Source organism: Herpailurus yagouaroundi, unplaced genomic scaffold, assembly GCF_014898765.1.
Source record: "Herpailurus yagouaroundi ecotype Mexico unplaced genomic scaffold, PumYag 203, whole genome shotgun sequence".
Lineage (NCBI taxonomy): Eukaryota > Metazoa > Chordata > Mammalia > Carnivora > Felidae > Herpailurus > Herpailurus yagouaroundi.
Genome location: NW_024412434.1, coordinates 5,811,519 through 5,836,016, shown reverse-complemented (window position 1 = coordinate 5,836,016; position 24,498 = coordinate 5,811,519). Strand labels below are relative to the sequence as shown.

The following is a 24,498-nucleotide window of genomic DNA, read 5'->3' as shown; positions in this document are numbered from 1 at the left end:
TTACAATAGGAGAATATTATTGCTTCTACCCTTTCATACAATTTCTAACACCTACCTTTGACAGATCTTACTTTTACATTGTCAAAGCCAATGTTTGTGTAGTTTGCCTCAAATGATAGTTAACATATTTCAAGGTTTGCCTATACGTTGATTCTAATATTGGAAATCAACAAACAGTATTTATGTATCATGGTTATATAACTATTCTTCATTCTAGGGCCAAATTCCCTCTCCCCTCTCCCAATATCACAGTGTCATTGCCTTAAGAGAGAAAATACATTCACCATGTATGATCAAATAGATTTTTTACTTCATTCTATATCAATTGCTCAAAATAATAATATATGTTTGGTAGAATTCATTTGTGATACCATATAGAAACAGGGGTTTGTTTAGGGGAAAGTTTTTAATTACAGATTCAATGTCTTTAGTAATTGCAGGACAACTCTAATTTTTCTGTTTCTTCTATAAACTCAAGAAGTTGTGTTTTTATAGAAATTTGTCTATTTTATCTCGGTTTTCATTTTTTTGGTTTAATTTTTTTCCACAACATCCTGAAATACTAATCTCACTTTTTGATATATCTTCAGTGATGTATCCTTTTATTCATTATAATAATGGCTAGTGTCTATTTTCCTAATCAATCTTGCTAGATACTTAACAATTTAATTAACTTTTTACAAAGTGAAGTTGCTGGATCCCAAGGTATAAAACCATTCTACTTTTACTGATATGCCAAACAGTTTCTCAAAGTGGTTTCTACCAATGTACACACCTGCCAGCAGTATATGAGATTTCCACTAGGTCTACATCTTGCCCGAACCTGGTATTGTCAGACCCTTTTATTTTAGTCATGCAGGTGGATGCGTAGTGGCATCTTCTGAATTTGAATTTGCATTTATCTGATAGCTAATAATTTTTAACACCTTGTCATATGTTTATTCACTATTTAGATATCTTCTTTCGTGAAGTACCTGTCTGTATATGTTACCCATTTCTCTATTGGTTATCTCTCTTTCTTTCTAAGAGTACTTTACATAATTTCAAGTGTTTTTACACATTTACTTATGTGTCCTTTTTAAGTTATACGTAGTGCAGAAATCATCTCCCAAAGTTTGGCTTGCTTTTCCCTCTCTCAATATTGTTATTAGATCAATAGTTTCTTCATTTTGTGTCGTTCTGTCTGTCAATTGTGATATTTATTATGTCCCATTTACTTATCATGTTTGGTGTTTTTTAAAAGTCCTTCCCTACCCCCCAAAGCATGAAGGTATTTCCCTGTGATTTATTTCAGAAGTTTGTTGGTTTGCCTTTCATATTTAGGTATAAAATCCACCTAGAATTGATTTTGAGTGTGGTTTCTTTTTTTTTTTCAATATGGATATTCAATGGGTCCAGCTGGTACCACTAATTGGAAAGGCCATCTTTTTCACACTGCATTTCAGTGTCATCTTTCAAATGGCTATATATTTGGGTCTGTTTCTGTACTTTCCATTACGTTTCATTTCTCAGTTTGTCCCTCCTTGTGCAAACGGCACAGTGACTTTTTCACTATATTCTCATAATTTGTTTTGACATATCAGAGTATAAACTCCTCAAATCAGCTTTTCTTCACGATTATCTTGGTTATTTCCATATAAAACTTTTAGAATAAGCTTGTTGATTTCCACACACACACACACACATGCCTACTGAAATTTTGATTGAGACTGTATTTATACTCTATACCCCAGCTGGTAGAGACTTGATATCTTAATAATTTTAGTCTTCAGTCTATGGCCATGGTATCATAGATTTAGGTATTCTCCATAGATTTAGGTCTTAATTTACTTCCGTGATGTTTTTAACATTTTTGAACACTTTTCAATAGACCCATTCCTAGATATTTGATAATTTTGATGTTATCCTAAATGTTATATATATATTTTTTTCATTTTTATGGTTCTTTGTTGCTAGTACACAGAGATTAAAAAAAACATTTTTGTATTGATCTTTTATCTACTGTTCTCACTATGTTAACTTATAAATGATAATAGTAGCTTATTTTGAATTTTATACATATAATGACTGCTTTTTTCTTCCTTTTTAATCATTCTACTTTTTTCTTCCCTTATTGCACCAGTTAGGACCTCTGTTACTATGGTAAATAAAAATGATGATGTTAGTCATCTTTATCTCATTCCTGAACTAAGGAGGAAAAGTTTTGATACACCGAACTTAAGTATAATGCTTGGTCTCAGGTTTTTTTGTATGTATTTATTCATCTAATTAAGAAACTTTCCTTCTACATCCACTTTGCCAAATTCTTTCTTTTTAAATCATTGTTGGGGGTTGAATTTTATAAAATGCTTTTTCTGCATCTCTTGATGTGATAATAAAATTTTCTTCTTGGGGTGCCTGGGTGGCTCAGTCAGTTAAGCGGCCGACTTCAGCTCAGGTCATGATCTCGCGGTTTGTGAGTTCGAGCCCCGCGTCAGGCTTTGTGCCAACAGCTCAGAGCCTGGAGCCTGCGTTGGATTCAGTGTTTCCGTCTCTCTCTGCCCCTCCCCCACTTGTGCTCTGTTTCTATCAAAAATAAATAAAATGTAAAAAAATAAAATAAAAGCAAATTTCTTTTTTAACATGGCGAGTAGCATTTTGTTGATTTTTATAATGACAAGTCACCTTGCAGTCCTGGAATAAATCCCACCTTTTGTGTTTTTGTTTTTATAGATTGCTGAAGTAAATTTGCTAACATTTTACTTAGGATTATGTATCTATGTTCATGAGAAAAATGTAACCTACACCTCTCTTTCTGTGTTCTCTTCTTGCCATACTTTGATACCAAGATGATTCTGGCCTCATAAAAATGAGTTGGAAAGTACTATCTTTTTCTATTCTTGGTAATAATTTTTCTAAGACTAGTGTTATATCTGCCTTCAGGTTTGGAAATGTTCACAAATGAAGTCATTTGTACCTGGAGATTTGTAAGTGGAAAGATATTTAATTACAGATTTAAGTTTTAAATAGGTATTCAGATTTTCCATTTTTCTTTTTGTATCAGCAATGGTAAATTGTATTTTCTTAGGATCTAGTCCACTTCATCAAAATTTGTACATTTCTTACCTCAATGTATTTTCAATATTTCCTATTATCTTTTAGATGTCTGTGTGATTTGATGACTTCCTTTTTCTTTTTTTTTTTTAACTCCTGATACTGATTATGTGGGCCCTTTTTATCTTTTTTCAGTCTTCAAAGAACTTAGGCTTTCAGAGAACCAAATTTCAGCCTTGTTGATTTTTCTCTATTGTATTTACATTTCCTATTTTATTAATGTCTGCTCTTATTTTAATTATTTATTTTCACCTATATGCTCAAGTTTAATTTGCTACGAGTTTTTTTTCCCCCTAGTTTTTGGAGGTAAATAGTGAGGTCACTATTTTTAAAAACTTCTTTTTCACATATAGGTTTGATAGTTGTACATTTTTGTCCGGGCACAGCATTAGTGGCATTCATATTTTGACATGCCAGACTTTTTTTTCCATTCAGTGCAAAATGTCATTTTGTTCCATTGGGATTTCTTTTTTGACCCAAAGTTTATTTTTTAATGAATTGTTTAAATTCCAAATATTTGAGGATTTTCTAATGATTATTTTTTGTTTTAGTTTTAATGTAATTCTACTGAATAGAATAACATCATTTCAATCATTTGGAATTTGTTAAATATTATATGTTGTCAATATATACTTCAATTTTTAAAAATACATGAAAACCTAAGAATACAAATTATTTTTAAAAAAGAAAGAAATGTTTTGTGAATTGTTTTATGGTGTAGCAAATAGTTAATTTTGATAAAATTTAGCAAATATAACCTGAAAAAAAAGTATGTTCTATTATTATTAGGTGCATTGCTAATTAGGTTAATTTTGTTATTCGTATTGCTTACATTTCCTAATCCTTTCTTCAGTTGTTTATAATTAATTATAAATTTAATTAAATATAAAATCTATTTACACATTAATCTACATTATTATATTTTGGTTTTTGAATTTCCATCTGATCTTTGTTTTAGATTTAGTACTCTTGTAAAATTTTCTCTTTATTTTAATATTTTTTAACATAGTAATCTCCATTATTTAAAAAAAAATTAATGTTTGTTTATTTTTGAGAGAGAGAGAGACAGAGTGCAAGTGGAGAAGGGGCAGAGAGAGAGGGAGATACAGACTCTGAAGCAGGGTCCAGGCTCTAAGCTGTCAGCACAGAGCCTAATGCGGGGCTTGAACCCATGATCTGTGAAATCATGACCTGAGCTGAAGTCAGACACTTAACTAACCGAGCCACCCAGGAACCCCAAGTAATCTCCATTATTTTTAAGTAAGTATCTGATAACTACAATGTCGGAGTCACACATGGGTCCTATTTCTTAGTATGCCTTATATTTTATTTAATGATAGACATCTTGATTTTTAAAAAAATGTATGGGTTTGGATACTATTATTTTTTCCCAAAGAGGCTTTTCTCTATCCTCTGTGAGGTATCTAGAATGTGATCAGATAAGTTCAATCCAGCCAGAAATTGAGGTGCCTGGAAATGGAGTTGCAATCTTTATAAGGCTCGGTTTACCTACAGGCTTGGTACAGACTCCCGTGATCCCAAGTGAAAGCCTGGCTGTTCACGGGGGCTTCTTCCCCTTTTAAAGGCAGACTCTGAAATCCAACTTTTGTTTCCCAAGCGCCATGAGAGTGCCAAAAATTCCGCTGTTTCAGTTGTTTCCGCTTAGTTACCTATACTTTGCCCTGAACAGCTTAAGATCCGTTACATCCTTTACAGAGACCAGTGATGCCAAATGTTGAGGAAATGTTGAGCTGTCTTCGATATCTGCTTTCTCTGGGATATTAGTCCTTCAAGTCCTGGCTGCTTCAGTGGGAGGAGTGGTCAGTTCCAGGAGCCAAAATTTACTCTATGGTTTAGAAAGAAAACCCAAAACTTTTAAGATGATTTTCCATTTATTAATGCTTTTCTTGTTCCGTCTTTACAGATTTCAGCAAACTCAAAGTCCTTTTTATTTAACATCATAATTTCTGTAACTTGGTTGCTTTAGTGTTTCTTTTAGAAAGCTTAGTACAGATTTATATCTTAGCCACAATGAATTTTACTGGACTATCAAACTAGTTAACTATGCTAACTTGAATTTAAAATTATTTTACTAAATTATAAAACACTGATTATTTATGGCCAGTTCATTCCCTATTAATGCCCACTCAGTTAAATGGCTTTACAGGTGCTTGGTCATAAGATTAGAAACAAAAGCCTTGGAGTAGCTTTAGATTCACTCAAAGTCAATTGTTTTATGAGTTTTATACCATCTAAATTTATTTTGGAACACATTATTTATTTATTCTAAATTTATTAATTTTTATTTGGGGGGGGAGTAGATGAGGGGGAGAGAGAGAATCCCAAGCAGGATCTGAGCTGTCAGTGCAGAGCCCAACAGGAGACTCAATACCATGAACCAAGAGATCATGACCTAAGCTGAAATCAAGAGTCAGTCATTTAACCAGCTGAGCCACCCTGGTGCCCTTGGAACAATTTTTTTCTTTAAATTAAACTTTAAAATAACCACTGGGGAAAAATAATTAATTTTATAGCAATCCCGTTTTGCAGATTAAAAACTCAAATCAAACCTTAGCAATCAGAGGCTTTGACCTTCCACATGAAAAGCTGATAATATTTGTTACAAATTGGACTATATAGAAGATTCAGGATTTTAAAAAATTAACACGTTCTGAAATGTAGCCCAGCAAGGAGGAAGCACACCAAAATATGAGCTAAGATTTTTTAGACCTCCACGACATGAATATTAAAGCTTATTATAGAGCTCCCTTTTCTTTTTTAAATGTAAAGATTTAATCAACACTCTCAGTAAATTTCCATGTGTTATTTACCAACTGATAAGTCATAGACTGTTTGGTTCTTCTGTGTCCTATCATATAAAATGTTTGTTTTGTTTTGTTTTTTGAGAGAAATTTGATAAAAATCAAATGTGGCTGGATAACAAGTGAATTCATTATATTGAAGGTGAATACATGCCTATATTTTAGGATAGATAATTTAAACCAAACATGACACCATGAAAATTAACATTTGTTTTTCCTCAATACTGGGACACAGAGTAGTATTCTCAGCTCTTATTTCCCAGTTACAATAACATGAATAGATATTGATGTAACCTATTATCTCAGCAATAACACATATTACAACCAGTGGTTATTTATTAGCAGTAAAATGTTTCTCCAGGGCTTAATTTAGAATGCTTGAAACGAGATAACAAAATCTCAGTCTTGGAAGTGATCTTCTATATAGTGATTGTTTAGGGAAATTTTCATTGCTTCACAGCAGTTAAAGATCCTTAATTGGCTAGTTTGTTGAAATGAAGGCATATGGTGCAATATCAAGGTCTTGGAAGGCTGATGTGAGTGAATGCATGCAGAACTAGAAGCCAGACTTCTACATGCAGATAGAAATGTTGGGCATGGATGAAATAATCTACCCAATTCTACTTTTCCGTGATCAGGGCACAGTCAAACATCACGTCTGGATAGGTGGAGCTTTGGTGGGCTTATGGTGCAAAATTTGGCTGATCCAGTGGGTTAGAGCAGGCTGTCAGAGAGCGTTTCAGCGCTGAGCAAGCTGATTCTACTCTAGGTTTGACAAGCAACAGAGGAGTCTTATTCCTGCAAGTTTTTGTGATAGCAAGGCAAGCTTCAAAAAGGCACCGTCAGGGGGGAGTCCAGGTGTGTGGGAGTAAGATAAGGATGCAGATCTGGAAGTTTTGAGTCACCCGTATGAACTGACCACAAAGCAAAGGTAAGAATCCCTTTACCAGATTCAGGAGTGCCAGGTCAGAGGGTGCTAGAGCAAGGCTACTTGATGCTGAGCCCCCAAACCCATATACCTAAAGGCTTCCTATACCCTTCCTGACTAGGAATGGAATTGGTCTTAGAGACTGGGGCAGAGTCGAGTCTCCAGGTAGTCCACTCAGTGGTCTCAGCCATGGACAGGAGAGCTTTAAAAGCAGGGAATTGCTCCATGACTGCATCCTTCTTTACTCCAGGGGACTTGTTTCTGTGGAATTCTTTCTCCCTTTCCAAGATTCTTAATTTTGGAGATCAATCAAGATCTAAAGGCAATTCTTGCCTTGAGTACCAGGTTATTCCTGTGACCCCTAACAATGGTGCAACAGAGTTGGAGCGGGGGCCAGGCGTTCTCTTCCTGGCACGGCTGCAGTCGTGCCAGGGTTTTACAGATGGCCCAGGGCCCTGGGCCTTTCCCTCCTAGCTTCCTTTGAATCTGCTGACTGAGGACAGAATAATGGCTGGAAGTGTCTATGACTCTACTAAAATCTTCATGCTTCCAAAAACACTAAGATAAATTTCCTTAATGGAACTGCTGGCTAGCAGAAAAAGATTCTATAGAATTCTTACTCGTACTTCTATCCAAAGCTTTTTTCTCTGATTCCAGATTCCAAGCTTTCAGTAGATTGCTTAATTATTTGGAAAGGTGCTGAGCCAGCAGGTGGCCATGCACAGCCTGGATCTAACCACGCTACAGCTGAGTGCTGTCTGTGTCCTACGCAAGTCTACATCTTAGTAGACTGGCCCCTTCGGGACCACTCACACGGCTAAACACATTCCCTCTTGTTCAGCCTCCTTAGTCCAAAATACCAGGATGGTGACTTGAAAAGAAAAGGCATAGACAAGCTAGGAGAGCCTGGGACCTGGTAAGTAGGCACACGTAACACAGATAAGCATGTCCTTGTGGACAGGTGAGTATGAGCTGAAGAGGATCAGCTGCAAGTGAAGAGAAATACAGTGAAAGAGCAGATCTAATATTCAGATTATGGACCCAAATAGTAGGCAGTCAAAAGGTGGACAGTGTAGGGGGAGAAGGATGGTCTTCAGGTTTCACAAACCCTAAGTGGAATTTAAATACGTCTATTGACTATCCATTCATTCATCCATCCAATACCTACCACAACCTACTATGTGTTCTGATGCTATACTGGAGGTGTGCCAAGCCCAAATTCTGTCAGCAGAGCCAAGGTTTCTAAATACAAGTCAGAATAGGATGAAATAAGGAAACTGCTATTTGTTAAACATAACATTAGGCACTTTCAAACTGAGTATTTAATTTAATTCTTGAAACATTCCTGTAGATATTATTACCCTTGATTCTGAAGAAGGGCAAAAAGAGCACATTTCATGGAAGGAGGATAGAGTAAAACCAGAGTGAAGTTGATCATCTGTGAAACCTACACGTAATATAACCTCTGAGTCTCTGCTTCCTTATCTGTAAAATAGACCTGTCTTTGAGGATAGTTGTAAGGAGGAAATTGCATTAAATGGCAAATACTAAAGTCCCCAGCATTTAACACCTGGCAACTGTGTAAGTGTGTGTCTTCTACATTCCCATCGGAAGTCTTATAGGAGGAGGTGCCCAAGAGACTGGCAGAACAAGGACTGAAGCCTGGCCAGGATCACACACAATTATCCCACCCTGGGAAAAGCAAGCATGGGTCATTCTTGCTGCAGGTAACATGCCTTAGAAATCCAGAGCTCAGCCACCAATCCAGGGGGCCTGGAAAACCAAGGCAGGAGTGAATTGAAAGCAGATTAGTCATTAGCAAAAGCAGGATCCCAGTCACTGGAACCAAGTTGCAATGATAGGGAAGAACTGGTCAGATGACTGGTCAGATGGCCCAGCATTTCAGCAGAACCTGGAGTATCAGCCCCTGAGAAGAAGGAAGTCAGAATTCATTGCTCCCATATGCCCATCTCCAGCAGTTAGGGCACTCGGTTCTTCCTTCTATGACTCAGCAACTACTCAGCTGTTTGATCTGCCTCCAGCCTTGTTTCTCAGACCCCAGGGACTGACTGTCTATGTTTGTGATGCTGTCTTCTCCCCGCTGATGTCAGCTAGGTTCACAGTAAGCTCACTCAATACTGAGTCATCCAAACTCAAAGGCCCCTAGGACTGCCTGATGAATCACCAGACCTCTGGAAGGCTGAGCCTACCAGTGGAAGAAGTGGCCCTAGATGGGGAAAGAAGTAACTGGAGATACAGAGTACCAGGCACTTCCTTCAGGGATCCCCTAACCACTGCAGAACATGTTGGGTCTATCTCAGTCTCCATCTCTGTTCTCAGTCTTTCTGTGTGTGTGTCTGTCACACACACATGCACACACACGATCTTGTCGTGGATATGGTGTGATGGGATGGTATCTAGGCCACACTACTGCATAGGAGAAACTCTTCTTGTCCTTGACTTCTGCATATTATGGTTGTTTCCTTCTCATGTATGCTTGAGGGGGACCCCAGCCTAAAGCTCAAAAATAGGACTCTCTCTAACTCTTGTTCACTAATTATGTCATAATTAAATAACGGGGGAGAAGGTTTGCATTGTTTATGTAATGTTTGTGTTGGCCTAATTTATGAAATAGACCTGGGCTACATTACAGAACTGTCACATTTCTCTAGGTTTGGACTCCTACCTGGAATCCAGCCTGAGAAATTCTCTTTCTTGAACATCCACCAAGTTTGTGCTAATCTGTTATTTGAGCCCATGTCCACAAAACACCAGCAGAAAAGGTTTTTAGATATGGAATCAGAAAGGGTGTGAAGGTCATGAAAGGGGTGTGCCAATGACAAACAAGTATTTGAGTAAGTAGATCCAGGGAGAGGAATTATTAAAAAGTTATGAAAATGAGCACAGGACAATGTATGGAAGTGTTGATACACCTGAAACTAATAAAATACTGTATGTTAACTGGAATTAAAATGAAAATGAAAATGAAAAATTTTTAAAATAATAAATAAATACATAAATAAAAAGATATGTGTTTGTAAACATATGTGAAGAAGCCTATGGGAACAACTGTATGGTTAACTCATTTAAATTACGCTGTGAAAAAAATCATCTTTCTAGAAAGATCTTCTTTCACTAAAATGTATTTGTAATTGTATGTGTAGAAGGCTATTGGGATAGCCATATGCTTAACTCATTAAAACTACACTGTGGGGGCGCCTGGGTGGCGCAGTCGGTTAAGCGTCCGACTTCAGCCAGGTCACGATCTCGCGGTCCGTGAGTTCGAGCCCAGCGTCAGGCCCTGGGCTGATGGCTCAGAGCCTGGAGCCTGTTTCCGATTCTGTGTCTCCCTCTCTCTCTGCCCCTCCCCCATTCATGCTCTGTCTCTCTCTGTCCCAAAAATAAATAAACGTTGGAAAAAAAAATTAAAAAAAAAAAAAAAACTACACTGTGTATAAACTTAAAAAAAAGTTATGAAGAATTCCCTGTTTCATTTAGAACACCGTTTGCCATATCTCTGAATTTAGGTTCTTCTGCTTTATCATAGCTCAGATAAAACCCTTCTTTGATCACCTCTGTCATGGATATTTTTTCCTTTTACAAACTCCTACAGATCCCCTTAAATTTCTCTCTCATGGGGTGCCTGGGTGGCTCAGTCGGTTAAGTGTCCGACTTCAGCTTAGGTCATGAAGTGGGTTCGAGCCCCACGTCGGGCTCTGTGCTGACAGCTCAGAGCCTGGAGCCTGCTTCAGATTGTGTCTCCCCCTCTCTCTGCCCCTCCCCCACTCATGTGCTCACTCTCTCTCAAAAATAAATTTTAAAAAACATAAAAAAAATTTAAAAAACTCCCCTTTATGATGTTCACTGCTTTGTACTGGGGCAGATCTAGTAAAAACTTCTGTAGGTCCTGAAGTTTAAGTAATTTCGGGGGAACCTCTTTAGGAAAAATAGTTGAAAGTGATTAATCAAAATTAGATATGAAAATGCATATTTATTTAGAATAAAGAAATCACAACCAAATCAAATTTTAACAAGTTAACAAATGTAATAATTATTATAAAATCTTGAAAAATAACATTTTCATTCAGTAACTGCCTATTGGAGTTACTTAATTATAGTATTTTCTGTAGAGAAAATGGAAATATAATTCAGTCTTTCTTCTGTAATGGCTGGTCACACTTTTTATTGCTGATAATTGGAATGAATAGAATGTACAACTTCACCTATAGATGGACTCACTCTTTATAGTGCTGCCACCAGGTTGTGCCTCATTTTGTGCAATTACCAACAAAAAGAAAAATTGGTGCACGTATAAGTGTATAACTGCTTATGCTGTGTCGTTAAGAGTATTCCTGACCAGGCACTTTTGAGAACGACACCCTCCATTCACAGCTTTACATGTCTGATTAGAAGAACTCTCCACAGACTATTTTCTTGCCTCATGTACACTTCAAACCCTGGTGTCTCCTCCAGTACCCACCTACTTCCTGGGCTGAGTGCCACCTGGCATGTTCCTGTCACGGTAAAGCCTCTGTTCTATACCATCAAGCCATGAACTCAACGAATCAGCACAGGGGTAGTAAGATGTTTCTAGAAATCACTCCTCCATGAGTGCAGCTGGCAATCAGGTCATTCTGAAATGAAGTATTTATGATCCCCTACGTATATTTCAATAAACTCAGCTAAACGTGTCCTTCGTACAATTCGTTGCTGGGACTCAAAAATGTCCTTGGGTATTTCAACAGTAGGGGAAGTAAGACAGGAAAAAGACAGTTTAACTGAAGTTTTTTTTTTTTTTTCTTAATTCTCACTTTTGCAAAGTTTACCAAAATGTATGAGCACATAAGTATGTTCATAGGGTTTCTCCTAGAGCATCAGAAGGGGCCCATGTAAGTGAGGGGCACTGACACTGGAGTTTCATTCACTTCATGCTATATCTGCCTCTGATTTAACTTTGCATTGTAGTAACTTATGTCCTCATCCAATTATACCTTCTACATTGGACAGCATTTTTACATTTCCAGGGTCTGATACAGCTCTTTTCAAACAGAAGCAACTCAGTGAATATTGTGGCATTAACTAAGTAATTCATATACATTAATGGGCAAGTTAGAAGAACCTGATCTCTCTCCCAACATGACTCGAGGGTACAGAGGAATATTCCAGGCTGTGCCCCCTCCGTGAGGAAGTCAGTCAGTAGCTTTGGTCTTGAGTTTCTCTAGAACCACAGGGCTTCTTCCACCATCTCCAGGAAGTCACAGGCTTCTTGGTGAGGATTTCTGGAAGGATCATAAGTACTTTAAATAATAAACTTTTTACTATAATTTAAAACTGATTACAGTAAGAGATTGGTTAGTTAAATTGTGATACATCTGAAAAACGGAATTGTATATTAAAATGGGTGACACAGAACTATGACTTTTGAAATGGTAAAAACATCCAGGGTATACTATTAAATGAGGAAAAAAAGCTCCACTACAAAATCACCAGTGGAAAGCTCTCCAAACAGCACCTTGTCCTTTACCTTGCCGGCTCAGGTAACCCCCACTATCACTCTTCTGCAACCTCAGAGAAATATCTATCCCCTCAGCTCTCACCTTCTCCCTTTCTCTACTGCCTTCCTATCCAGCTTCGATTCCAAGACCCATTACTTCAACTATCCTCTTCATATACTCTACACTCCCTTAGCCCTGTAACTATGCTTCCCCCCCACGACCACAATATTTTTTCCTCTTCTATAAACTGCCATCTCATATAACTTTGCCTACTTTTAAAAATTAAGACTTCAGTCTTTTAGAGCAGTTCAATGTTCACAACAAAATTGAGGGGAAGCTACAGAGACTTCCCATATGCACCTGCACCCGCACATTCATTATCAGCACTCCTTCAAAAGTGGTACATTTGTTATGATTGAGAAACCTACACTGATAACCTATATTATCACCAAAGGTCCATGGTTCACATTATGGTTCTCGCTTGGTGGTGTACATCCCACAGGTTTGGACAAATATATAACGGTATGTACCTATGATTATGGTGCCATACAGAGTATTTTCACTGCCCTAAAAATCCTCAGTACTTGGCTTATTCATTCCTCACTGTCCCCCACCAAATACTTTGCCTATATTATTGAACTCTTTCTTTCTTTCTTTCTTTCTTTCTTTCTTTCCTTCTTTCTTTCATTTGTAGGAATCATTATATATTCTGGCAACTGATCTTTTGTCAACTATGTGCATTGTCAACATCTTCTTTCAGTCTGTGTTTTATCTTAACTTTATAGTATCTTTTTTATAAAGGAGTTTAATATTTTAAAGGAGTCAAATTTATCAATTCTGTCCTTGACTTTTGTATGTTGTTTAAGAACTCTCTTTCCATCTGCAAATTTTAATGACATTTTTAATACTATGTTCTGAATTTTTAGAATGCTGCTCTACACATTTAGTATTTAATTCAGCCTAGGGAATGAGCAAAGAATTAAGGTTTATCTTTTTCCATATTGATAACTAATTTCCCACCACCATTTTATTATGCCACTCATCAGTAATACAGCTCCTGACAAATATTAAGTGTCACTGTATGCATGAGACTGAGCTCTGTATCCCATTCCATTGGGCATCTTGTCTATCCCTGTGCCAAAATTGTATTAATCAGTATAATTAAAAATTAATCAGTATAATTATATATAAAAAAACATGAAACATGTTTATTTATTTTTGAGAGAGAGAGAGAGAGAGAGAGAGAGAGAGAGCGCATGAGCAGAGGAGGGACAGAGAGAGGGAGATACAGAATCTGTCTGAGCTGTCAGCACAGAGACAGACACGGGGCTTGAACTCATAGACCATGAGATCATGACCTGAGCCGAAGCATTGAACCGACTGAACCACCCAGGTGCAGTATACTTAATCAGTATAATTTTGTCAAAAGCATTGATCTCTTTCCCAGCTTGTTCTTTAAATGTATTTTGGCTATTCTTGTTCTTTTCTCTACCATATGAACATTAAGGCCATTTATCAAGTTCTATATAAAACTGGGATGATATTTTAAATGGAATTGGATTCTACATTGAATTTATAAATTAATTTGTAAACAATTGCCTTCTTTATTATAATAAATCTCCCAATCCAAAAACATGTATTCCTCCAATTATTTGAGACTCTTCCATTTATTTGAGATTCCCATTACTTCAATGATGCTTTATTTTCTTTTTAATTGTCTTGTACATCTCTGTTGGATTTGTTCTTAGGTAAATTATAGTTTTTGTTGTCATTAGAAAAAATATGTTTTATGTGATGATTCTCTAATGGATTATTTGGAATGTTATTAATTATGCTAAGCTTATCCAAAAATTTGGACCAAGTTTCAAATTACTTTTAGAATTTTTATTGATTTACTATTAGAAATAATATTACATTTAGGTTTTATATGTGTATAAATACATTTCAGGTCTTTACAATTCTTGTACCTCATGTTTTTGTTCGTCTATTGGATTGTTTAGAACAGCTAGTACACTCTTGAATAGAAGTGGTGACATGAAATATATTTATTTGGTCCCTGACATTAATGAAACCACATTTAAAGTTTCATCAATATGCATGATTATTGTACATTTTGAATATTAAGTTTTCTGCTCCTAGTTTGCTAAGATTTTTAAAAATCATCATGAATTGATTTTTTTAACATGTGCTTTTTCTGGAATTACTGAGATAATCATGGAGATTTTCTTAATCTCTTAATGTAGTTACATCAAAAAATTTTAGAATTCCTTCTGAAGTCACCCATCCATTTCTGAGATGAACCCAACTTAAACATAAATACTGCTGAAGTTGATTTGCTACTATTTTGTTTAGAATGTTTTCCTGCTGTGCTCATAAATGAAATGGATCTATAGTTTTCTTTTATTACATTTTCCCTGATCTCCACAGCACACTAGGTTTTAAAATGAGCTAAGTAGCTTTTCCTCTTCTCCAATTCCCTGAAATAATGTATGTAAGTTGGAGATTATCTGCACCTTAAAGATATAGCACTCTGCCATAAAATCATCAGTACCCGATGTCTCTTTGGTAGGGGAAGACAGTTTTGTTTACCAATTTAATATTTTTTAATGACTATTAGACAATTCATGTTGTCCAATTTTTCATCTGGTTAATTTTTGTGAATTCTTTTTAAAGAAAATTTTAATCTAAATATTTAAATTCAGAGCATAAATTTGTTCAGAGCAATCATTTATGTTTTGAAAAAATCTTGACCTGTCAGTAGTTTTTTCAAAACATCAGTTTCTGGTTCTGTTTATCTTCTCTACTGTTCCTTTGTGTTTTACTTAATTTTTATAAAATTATTTCTTTTCTTTTGTATTTCCTGGCTTCATTTTACAGCTTTCTTCTAGTGTCTTAACCCAATCACTGGCTTATTTTAAATATATACTTTTTTATAAAGTTATTTTTGTGCTATACCTTCACTGCTAAGTGTCATAGCTTTAGCAATTTATTATGTAGTACGTTCTTTCCTGTTTAGCACTAACTGTAATTTCTAGTGTGATTTCCTCTTCAGCTTATGTTATTTAAGTTTCCAAGCATATTTTCCCCATCTTTATATTGTTGACTTCTAATTTCATTCAGGTTAGAGAATTTCTCTATATCTTAACAATTCTTTAAAATTTTGGGGTGCCTGGGTGGCTCAGTCGGTTGAGTGTCCGACTTTGGCTCAGGTCATGATCTCAAGGTCTGTGAGTTCGAGCCCCATGTCGGGCTCTGTGCTGACAGCTCAGAGCCTGGAGCCTGCTTCAGATTCGGTGTCTCTCTCTCTTTCGCTGTCCCTCCCCCGCTCATTCTCTCCCCCCCTCCCCCGTCAAAAATAAACATTTAAAAAATTAAAAAAAATAAAATTACTGTTTCCTTTGTTATTTAGTACATAATTAATATGGAGAAATATTCTAAAGTTTGTGAAAAGAAAGTATACTTTCTATGGAAGGATGTATATAGCACTCTATATAAAACTATCGGCTCAACCATATTAATTTTGTGTTTTATGATAGAAAAATGACTTGTCCACACTGTTTGTAAGCAAAGATACATTCTCTAGTATTATAGGTGAGAGCAAATCTTGAAGTGAATATGGAGGAAGTGAGGAAATAAGGTGCCAGAGCAGCTCTTACATGCAACTTTCAGGGTTTGTTATTTTATACTGTGGTTGGTTACACTTAACAATTCACCTAAACCTTACGTGGTGACTTCTAGTATAGCACTAAAAGAGAATTCCAAAACCCATCTGAAGAAAGAATGTGGTTTGAAGTTTCTCAATCTAAATGAGCCTTGGAAATGTATCTCTGTCTCTAAATGCACAGGGTGCAAAACTTTATACAGCTTGTGTGGTGGGTGGAATGATGACCCCCTCAGAGATTCCACGTGCTAGTCCTGGAATCTCTGATTATGTTACCTTACATGGCAAAAGGGACTTTGCAGGCATGACTAAGTTAAGGATTTTGATATGGAGAGAAGATCCTGATTATCTGCACAGAACTAATGTAATCACAAGAGTTCTTAGAAGTGAAAAAGAAAGGGAAGATATGGGGTGCCTGGGTGGCTCAGTCAGTTAAGCGTCCAACTTCGGCTCAGGTCATGATCTCGGGTTTGTGAGTTCGAGCCCCACGTGGGGCTGTGTGCTGACAGCTCAGAGCCTGGAGCCTGCTTCGGATTCTGTGTCTCCCCCCTCTCTCTGACCCTCTCCTGCTCATGCTTTGTCTCTCTCTGTCTCAAAAATAAATAAAAACATTAAAAATAATAATAATAAAAAAGAAAGGCAAGATAGTCAGAGTTTTACAGATGTCAGGCAACTGGTTTCGAAGATGGAGGAAGGTGCCACGAACCAAGGCATGCATGCGGTCTCTAGAAGCCGCAAAGTGCAAAGAAATGGGTTTTCTCCTAGAGCCGCCAGAGGGAACACAGCCCTGCTGACACCTTGATTTTAGCCCAGTGGGAGCCATTTCAGTCAGAATTTTCCCCCCTTTTCATTCGTTTTGTAGGTTATTGCAATTTCACATTTTCCACCATATCTTCTATTTTCGTTACTAGTTTTTGTCAGCTGGATCTATTCATTTCTTATAAAGGTTTATTAAAATCTTCAACTAGGATTATAAATTTGTCAATTGATCCCTGTAATTATGTCAATTTTTGCTTTGCATCTTTTGATGCTAGGTCTCGAGTTAATTCGTGATTGGTTTGGTTTTTTGGTGGATTGTTCCTCTATTATTATGTAATCTCCCATTTACCCCTTTCAGTGCCTTTTGCCCTTAATTCAGTTTGACTTCTATTAATGTAGGACTAGTGTAGCAGAATATGCACAACTTGCCCAACGCATGTCACTTCAGCGCTCACCTCTATGTGTAAAGACTGCTTGCTGTAAGAACCTGTGACTTTGTGCTCGAGGGCTTTTTTTTTTTCTTAGCCTTGGTAGAACACTCTACTTATCCAAAAGGCAAGCCAGGAGAGCCAGAGAGTTAATGTCCCCAGGGTCACCACTCAACAATGATGGTCCAAGAGTTGGTCAATAAATACTCAAGCTTCCTTGCTCCTCAGGTGAATGTCTCTGAGGCACATTCTGCTCTGTCTTCCAAAGTTCCTCAGGGGACTGTTCTCCAGTTGCCCATAGTGGTAAGTGGCTGATAACACATCTTTGATCAATTGGCTTCTTCTCTTCCCTTTCTCATGTCACCACTTCCCTGCAGGTGTTTCCTGAGACACAGCACCCTCCCCTCCAAAATTAACTACCTGCACTTGAATCCTTGTGTCCAGGGGTGCCAGCTAGCTTCCCTTCGGTTAATATACTTGTAAGTATATATTTCCCCACCTTTTATCATAAGTCCTTTATGTGCTTTAAGGCTCTTCTCTTACGAGAAGTATATAGCTGGCTTAAAAAAAAAAAAGTCCAATCTGGAAATTTTTGACTGTTAAAACTTTGATCCAGAGGTCAACCAACTCCTTCCATTGGCCAAATCCAGCTGGCAATCTGTGTATGGCTTGCTAAGAATGGTTTTTTTTAGGTCTTTAAAGGACTGAAGAAAGTATATGTGACCCACAACACCTAAAACATTTATTATTTGGTCCTTTGCAGAAAAAGGTTGCCAACTCCTGGTTAAATCCACTCTTAGCTATTGTGATTGTTGATATATAGCATATATTTCTAACATTCATGATTTTAACTTACTCTCATTTCCTTTGCAGGTTCCCTTTTCTCTGTCTTCTGTTGGGTTGATAACGTTTTTGATCTTCCTGTTTCTCCCTTCTGCTTGTTCAGAAGCTATAGATTCTGGGGTACCTGAGTGGCTCAGTTGGTTAAGTGTCCGACTTCGGCTCAGGTCATGATCTCACGGTTCGTTAGTTCGAGCCCTGTGTCAGGATCTGTACTGACAGCTTGGAGCCTGGAGCTGCTTCGGATTCTGTGTCTCCTCTCTCTCTGCCGCTCCCCTGCTCACACTCTGTCTCTCTCTCTCTCAAAAATAAATAATAAACATTAAAAATTAAAAAAAAAGAAGCTATAGATTCTATTCTTTTGGTGATTACCACTAAACTTTAAAAATATATTCCTACCTATAATGTCTTTTTAAAGTTAAGTTGTTCAGCATTTTAACCTTCTCCCACTGAATACTTCATACTGTTGTTTAAAGCTTCAGTTTTTTATCGTTTATAACCCTAAAAACTTTTCTAGCAGTCAGTTGTTAATATACTATCTTTTATTTCTACCAACATCTGTGTTCATCATTATCCTGTGTTCTAAACCTTCCCTCTGGGTTCATTTCTTTTTTCTTTTTAAGTACATACTACGTTGAGAGTCTATTGGTTGGTTAATTGTCTAAATCTTTGTAATTAGAAAAGTGCCTATTTATCCATTTTAAATAGTTTTGCTGAAGATAAAATGCTAGATTGACAGTTAATTTCTCTCAGGGTCATGCAGACATTACTGTCTTCTCACAGCTATTGTAGTAATGACAGTCTTCTGTCAGTCTATCGAGTGCTCCTCTGCATGGAATCTTTTATCCCTGAAAGCTTTTAAGGCTTTTCTCTTTAGTCTTGATGTTCTTCAACTTCACTATGTTGTATACTCATTTTCATTTATCTCACCTGCTACTAGTGCACTCTGTATCTGAGCGTTTGTGCTGTCGTCCAATCCTGGAAAATCTCGGCTCCTCTTTCTACAAATGTTGCTTCTCTCTTCCCCTTTTCTTCACTCCTGTTAGGCAGATAGCGGAGGACTGTGTCACTCCTTATCAAAATCCCTACTATTGATCACGAGGTTGTACAAGTAATGCTTATCCATCATTCCAAATGGAAAATTAAGATAAAATATAAATAGTGGAGTGCTGAGCTCTTATTTTTGTAAAGCAAAATCCTAGTTCAGAAATGCATCGAGTCACGTTCTTTAAGCCACAGGCATTTAGACTACAGGATTATTGCAAAATCCTGCTTATTATACTGCAAGGCTAAAATTAAAATCACACACTGGATAAACTAAAAATCAGAAAGATTCATGAAAACTGAAATTTATAAGCGACAATGACATGACTGTCAAAGTCTATGATTTCAAAGTCGTTATGTGAATTCTCTAATAAGGTCATTAACAAACCTGTTGGTACATGTGTATGGTACGATAGCACGTATCTATTCCACTGTGTGTATGCATCTTATAATTCTCCAGTAAAATAACATCCTGCAGCAGCCCTTGCCTACTTAAGTTTTCTACATGATGATCATGTTTTCATAACCATTTTCTACACAATAATTATCACCATCTGATAGCTGTCTTCTTCTAAAATATCAACTCCTTGAAGTGGAGGCTTAGTTCTTTTCTGCCCATTACTGTATTACCTGGAACACATACTCCCTTGTGCACAGTTAACTTCATACTTGTTGAATGAACAGTAAGTTCATATATTTTTACATGGTCCAGATTTCAAGTCAAAATGAAGCAAGAGAATTTTGATAAACATGTAAACTAGAGCCCTGTCGGTGTGCTGTAGGCCCAGCGGATCACAGAGATGAAGGAGGCAGGAAGAACTTTGGGCAATGCCAGCGCTCGGACCATGCCAACAGTGCGCTGGTTCTGGTCACAGCTGAGGTGAACCGTGGGAGGTCAGGAGAGTCAGAAAGCTTGGCCAAATGGCCGAGAGCTTATTAAGTCGCTCAGCGTCAAGCCTAGATGCCTAGATAGGAGTGTGTCAGCATCCAGTAAATGGCTGTTCTCACGGAAACACAGTGTACAGGATGCACCCTTCGACAGATCCCACTCAGGTTCGAACACCTTAACGTGGCAGGAAAGGGCCATCACAGTCATCACTCCACCTTCGTCTTACTCCCTGCTCCGCCCACTGAAAACTAATCACACTTCTCTGTGAATTGGATCTTCCTGTTTCTCACGGGCTTTGACCTCCACCTCTTCTCCTGCACTGAATAGTTTACCCTTCCCCCCCCCCCCATGTCTCCTGCCTATCTCCTACTTTTCCTTTAGGTCTTTGCCTAAACATGGGAACTCACAGCAAGTGTTTTCTGCTCTCCAAGATCAGGTATACACGCTTGCCCCCTCCCCAAGTAGCATTTATCATACAGCTTTGAAATTGTTGCTCTTTATGGTTATCTCCCCAGTAGGGACTGGGTGATGCTCACAGATGTACCCCAGCACCTAGCACAACAACTGACCCATAGAGTGTAGTCAGTAAGTGGTTGCTGAATAAATGACAAGGAAGTGATCGCAGAATGAATGAATGTGGACAGTTCCAAGAAGCCAGATGAGCCGTAGGCAGCCGAAGCAGGCATGGTTGTATGGTTGGTTAAGTCTCAAACCCACCAAAGAAGAGTATATGTTTGGCTCAGGAGTCAAGGACTTTTGGAGGAGACTGGGGGGCCTCACAGTCTTAATCACAGCTGAGCTGTATTAAGCAAGGTTAGGTCAAAGGCAGCGTAAAACCATCAAGCAGCTGGAGCTTGGTCTATGGAAATTTCAGCCTTTCCTTTCTGATGCCTTTGCCAATTCCTGCCGTAGCAGTTTCTTATTTAAGCTGACTCCAGACACCGAATTCCCTCCTACTCTTTCTCCTTTCCACACTACTAGCTCTCTAGACATCTTATTTGTGAAATCTTAGGCACTGACTGATAAAGAATCAGTCATGAATATTTTAACTGCAGGATGTTCTCAGAAACCGTGGCATCATGGCCCACAGGAAGCTACCCTCTCTGCTGCTAGTCAGATGGGCACGGGCCTCATCACTCCCTAAATGGAGGATCAGAGAACCCCTTAGAAAGACACAAAATCAGCCTGACAGAGGCACTGAGGTGTTGAAAAGAGGAAGCTCCTCCTCTAATTTCAGGGGGTTGGATCTGATCTTTAATGATGCACAAATCATATGTATACATTTTCTACCAATTGGAATCTATTCTTACTCTTGAGACAGCTGTTCTCTGGGCATTGGTCCCTATAATGGAAGGGAAACCTTGAGATATATCTTTTCAAACCTACATCCTCAGAAATCTATACTGACATTATAATAAATGGACACGTTTCTCCTCCAAGAACCCCTCTGTGACAAAAGTATGTTTGGGTATAGCCTAATGCACTCATAATAAATATATACAGCCATGAAACAGGGCAAGAGTCCTGGTAGCCTGTTATTTACAGTAATTGTAGATTGTGAGTGGACATTTTAAAGAGAAGCTTACAAGTTAGTTGTACTTTCTGGTAGTAATTACCTCCCACAAACATGACTCACTTCGGCAGTTTAAATGCAAGAGTTGGGTGTCCCAAAATCAACAGTCTTATAAATAAATCTCTGAATCATGAACTGAATGCATAAATGTTTAAATATTTCTCCCTGATCTCAAAGACAGATTTAGATTTAAGATTTTATGCATTAAAATACTGTAAGGGGGAAAAAAGCACAAAGATTATAGAAGTCTTTGTGGACTGGGGTAAATCTTTTTGCACTTTGGAAGTCATCATCCTCTCAGGAAGACCAAAACTCCAGCAACCACAATGTTGGGTGTATGTTTTCTTCAATCCAGGAGGGAAGGTTGCTTTTTTGTGTGTGCTAACGTAGCCCATTTGTTTCACTCACAGGGTAGACTTTTATGGTAATACAGCAACCTTAATGCTGTTGGGTGGGACAGCCCAGGAGTCTCGGGGGTAATAGCACATGTAACTGAAGAAATGTGGCTGTGTTGACTAGGAATGGCAAAGAAAGGACAATCCATGCCAGAATGAGATATTCATTTTCTTGGAATGCTCACTCGAAGGCATTGTGTATCTCAATAAGCATTGGCTTTCCAATTCATGAAACATATTTTTTTACATTAAAAAAAGCACACTTTGAAAGTATTAACGGAAATTTAGGCACTGACATCATCCACCTACTTGATTCATTTTTTTGGTTAAGTCCTAAAGTTTTATTTGAAAATGTAACTATCTTAGAATTCTCTGTTCTTTTCTCATTATATGCATGTATTTAGCATGTAGTATTAATCACCCACGTGGGCCTGAGTAAAATCTGTAGTCTGAACTCTGTCATCTGACAGATGAGCTTGAGGTATGAACTCACATGTCAATATATATATATACAGTTCTTTCTTCCTTGTTCAAGACTGCTATGTGGCAGCCACTGAATCCTACAGAATGTGCAGCATCAGAAGAGAACCACTTCTGCTGAAACTCTTTTCTTTCAATATGAAGTTTATTGTCAAATTGGTTTCCATACTGGCAGTGAGAAAGAATGAAATATGGCCTTTTGTAGCAATGTGGATGGAACTGGACAGCGTTATGCTAAGTGAAATTCTTTCTCAGTGTTTGCCTGAACTTGATGTCTATTTTGTTCCTAGTTATTTTCATATCTCCAGCTGCTTCTGTTGCATTCCCATCTCTTAGGTTCAGAGAAATACAGGGTTCCTCTGTGGCCAGGGGGAAAGATCCCTGCCAGAATGCTGAACTTCTCATGAAGGTTACTGAATACGACAAAATGGACCAAGTATGCCAAATAATAATGTTGGTGCACACAAATGAATAGCCAGTGGCAACGGCATTTTGTGGAGAAATTTGATATCACATAATAACACTACTACATCTAGACATGGAAGAGGAGAGTAAAATACCTCCAAGGGGCATGCAGCAATTCTGTGGTTAGACAAGGAACAACCCAAAGCTCACAGCATCCCAGGATAATCCTCATGACAAAGAACTGGTATGGTTGCATGTATTCGGACTCCTGTGTACAGCTCAGCATCACAGGCCAGAAACTTACCACCTGGCTCTCATTAAAAGTCCTTTAAACAAGAGGGGGAAACCACCCACACAGTTTATTCTCTTGGATGCACAATGATCACCTTTAATTGACTCTTGGATTCATAGCATGTCAAAAAATGGGGCAAATTCCCTTTATATATCCAAAGAGACGTTTACAGTACCTTGGAAATCTTTTCTGGCATAAGGAGAGTTTAAGTTTGAATGGAAAAAAGGGTAGTATTTTGGAGGACATTCATCACATGCCCATTCTCAAATCATTTTTTAGCAAGAGTAATTTACTGCTAAGGACAGAGCTGTATGGGACCTTAACAGGCATCTGGGGAGAAGAGAGGTCACCTTGAGGCAGATCATAAATTACTGGGGTGAGGGCAGAGGAAGCACACTGACCCTCCAATCCTAAGCTCCTTGGCCACAGAACAAGTGAGTTCTCATCCTCAAAGGCAGTAGCAAATCCTTTATGAATTTAAAAATAGTACCAAACTGTCTGCATTTTCTCTGTAGCTAAGGGAGGCTACCTCACAAGGACTTGTGATTACATCATTAATACACAAAAAAATGAATAAAACTGGACAGCGTTTGTTAATTTGATCCTGATGGAGACAAATCAAAGAGAATGTAAGAACATGACTTTAGGAATAAGTGGGGTAACTCTCTTTTGCAAATGTTACTGCTATGTTCCAAAATAGGAAAAGTGGGTAATACAAAGATGTTAACTTACCCCCGATTTTCTTTCTCTCAGGATCTCCTCAGATGCTCCCAGCTTCACCTACTTGGGTCTAGCTTCACTGACTGTCCTGTATTGGCTTTGCTTGGGCTCTCTCCAGGGCTTCTGTCTGATACCTGGGCATGACCACTGAGCGCTGCTGGGTTATGTTCTAGCCTGAAGCATGTGGAATAGACTCCCGGTTCAGTGTAGTGATATCTTAACCAATGAGATATGAGGGCTGGGATGCGAAATCTCTTCCCTTCTTCCCCCTGGATTGACTGGTTTGAGATACAACTTCCCAGAAGGTAGTACCACATGTGAGGTTGAACAGTTAGTTGCAGAGAGCAGCAGCAGACTGGGTGACACCTTCTTGCATGGGCTCCCTCTCCTTCCTTGCACCATTCCCTTGTCCCTCACAATGTCCCTCAGAGTTGCACTCCGTAATATGCTTAAGTCCTTTGTCTTGGCTTCTACTTTCTGGAGAAGCCAGGCTTAGCCACACTTTTCCAGGGAAAATATTATTCTGCAGTTAATTTGGAAGAATAAGCCATCACAAATAGTGTTTAATTCCTTTATTAAATATAAACAGGATAAAGGAGCAGCCAATCAAATATTAAAACATATTATAAATCTGCAATGATTAAATCAGTATGCTCCTCGTAGAAGGAGAGCTA

The 24,498-nt window shown here is 37.9% G+C and overlaps 1 long non-coding RNA gene across 1 annotated transcript in view; it reads right to left on the bottom strand.

The window, feature by feature from the left end:
* Positions 1–10,814: 10,814 nt before the first annotated feature.
* The window catches only part of LOC121014652 (uncharacterized), a 69,123-nt gene continuing 55,439 nt past the window's right edge, over positions 10,815–24,498 (bottom strand). The window contains exons 2-3 of the long non-coding RNA XR_005783335.1: positions 18,957–19,065; positions 10,815–12,122 (exon numbers count right to left, since the gene is read on the bottom strand). This is a non-coding gene — a long non-coding RNA (uncharacterized LOC121014652). The remainder of the gene's footprint in view (positions 12,123–18,956; positions 19,066–24,498) is intronic.